The 2,615-nt window shown below is 40.4% G+C and overlaps 1 long non-coding RNA gene across 1 annotated transcript; it reads left to right on the top strand.

Annotated features, from left to right (window-relative positions):
* Positions 1–343: 343 nt before the first annotated feature.
* LOC139028279 (uncharacterized) lies at positions 344–997 on the top strand. Its single transcript, XR_011480461.1, has 2 exons — positions 344–585; positions 940–997. It is a non-coding gene; the product is annotated as an uncharacterized lncRNA (long non-coding RNA).
* Positions 998–2,615: the final 1,618 nt, after the last annotated feature.

Raw genomic sequence — 2,615 nt, 5'->3', positions numbered from 1 at the left:
GCTTACAAGCAAATCTGAACATAATAGAGTGTTTCACACAAGAGACTGCTGTGAACCTTTTAAACTGCAATACATACAGTGCCTTCAGAAAGTATTCATACCCCTTGACTTATTCCACATTTTGTTGTATTACAGCCTGAATTCAAAATGGATTAAATCGAAGAAGAAAAATCACAACCATCTACACACAATTATGGGGAGGCATAATGACAAAGTGGAAACATGTTTTAGGATTTTTTTGCAAATTTATTGACAATAAAATACAGAAATATCTCATTTACATAAGTATCTACACCCCTGAGTCAATACTTTGTAGAAGCACTACTTTGTAGCAGTCTCTAACGCTTCGAACACACCGACTGCGTCATTGCATCACTGCTGCATAACATTTTGCGCAGCTAGGCAACTATACTGATGCAGGTACCTTTTGCAGATGGTCGCATGCGGTTGGACACATGGAGGAGAGAATCATTTTCGCAGTATCCTCAAAACCGTGTCTTTTTGACACAACTGCTGACAGCTACAGGGACATAAACACACAAAATGCTGCTTGGAGACAAGTGTCCACGATAGTAGGATTGCCAGGTCAGTTTAGTAGTGGGCTTGTGCTAGATGTGGCTAGTTAGCGTTAGCTAGCTAGCTAACCTAGCTTGCTAACCTAGCCAATGAGGTGTGTGTGTGAAAGAAATAGTCAAATAAATTATGCTAGTTACTACCCCTGATAACTTTACGAAATAATCATGTTTGAAAGAGTGTGAGTGTGTATGCTAGATAAATAATAATAGAAATGGTAGATACTACTGTACCCCTGATAATTTGGTCAGATAACCGTGTGTGTGTGTGTCTATGTGTACAGTAGGTGACATGTCCATGATAGCTATCTAATAACTATAGTTATGCTAGGTAATGGTTTGGCTTATCATGTTCATGTCTATGTAGAAGAAGACTGTAGGAGGAAGTGGAGAGGACTCAGGGACAGGTATCAGAGAGAGAGAAGGGCAAAGAAAGATAAGAAGAGGTCTGGGTCAGCAGCTTCAGGCCAGCAGCCTTGGCGCTTCTGCCACATTCTTTATTTTCTGGATCAATTTATTGTGCCTAGGGCAATGAGTGGCAATTTTACAGCCAGACCCTCTACTACGTCATCCGCAAGTGTTGTCGCCACCGGTGCATCAAGACCCTCAACGTCACCTACAAGTGCGACCATCGCCTCCACCGGTGCAGCGAGACCCTCTACAACGTCTACATCATCCACGAGTATGACCACCACCGGTGCAGCGAGACCCTCTACAACGTCTACATCATCCACGAGTATGACCACCACCGGTGCAGCGAGACCGTCTACAACGTCTACATCATCCACAAATATTTATGCCACTAACTACACTATACAAGCAGTATTTAGTTAACATAAATCTCACCTTTTATGGTGTCATATTATGTTAAGCTTGTATGTGTTGTTTTTCTCTTCCCTTTCAGAAATGGAGTCAATTTAGCCAACCAGCTCACAGGAAGGACAGGAAGAGGAGAGGAGTTGTCGTTTTGACCTCCCTCATTGTACCTTTCTTTTCACACACGTCAGTTCCGTTTAAATTCAATCAATTCAGTCTTAGGAAGTCTTAGGATAGCATTCATTATTAGTGTTACATAGATTTCTGAATTGACAGAATTGAAACTCATACACCGGAGAATTCACAGATGCTCTTGTTGGTCTCTTACGAGACTAAAGGTGAATATATTTATTTCATTTAAAACCACTTGAAAACCAGGGTGTTGAAACTGTTTGTGAAGTTATGTTCCATCGACTGGTCCATGACATCCAGGGGCCATTTGTTTGTTTAGCTGTTATGGCTACACATTATTAAATTTTTTCCAGAGACAGAGACACACACACACCTCTTCTCCACTCCTCTCTGTGCCTCAGATCTCCAGTGCCCTGCCCTCTCTCTCTTTATGGCCATGTCTGAAGTTCCCCTACTACGTCTAGGCTTTATGAGTTGTCCCTGTATCGGTCTGCAGTTGTGCCAAAAATACATGCTCTTGTTGTTCTCTTACAGATTACAGGCTACACATTCATTTTATTTATTTTTTACACGCACACCTCTTTCAATAGTTCTATTTTTTTAAACAATTTTACAACACACATACCTGTCATGTTCTTTCCTGTACTTGAATACTTATTAAATTATGTTTTCATAGTCAGTTGTTTCAGTTGTTTATTAATATCTCATTTAGACTTAATCTGCTTATTTCTTGATGAAAGTAAAAACACATTCTCTTCCTAATTCGTTTTTTTCCCACCTGTATTTTGTCAGGCCAGTGAACATGGTGGTAAATTGTACTATTTGTATGGACCCTAGGTTACCCTTTCCCATCATCTGTATGTCGTATAACCTTAATTAGTGCTCCCGCTCACCTGATGTACCATGCCAGGTGTGTATAATACTGACGTTAATGGGAGAGGGAAGGGGTTGGTCTTTACTCCCAAATGTCACTTAAATATAGCTTCCAAATGAAGAGAGACAATGATACATAAAGTAATCTGGGGAAAAAATGCAACTTTATGGACAATGGTGGATGGCTCCTAAAATAAACTTTGTGGTAGGCGACTCTTAAAA

Source organism: Salvelinus sp. IW2-2015, linkage group LG10 (genome assembly GCF_002910315.2).
Source record: "Salvelinus sp. IW2-2015 linkage group LG10, ASM291031v2, whole genome shotgun sequence".
Taxonomy (NCBI): Eukaryota; Metazoa; Chordata; class Actinopteri; order Salmoniformes; family Salmonidae; genus Salvelinus; species Salvelinus sp. IW2-2015.
The sequence above is the reverse complement of the archived record's forward strand: the minus strand, read 5'-3'. Positions and strand labels throughout refer to the sequence as shown.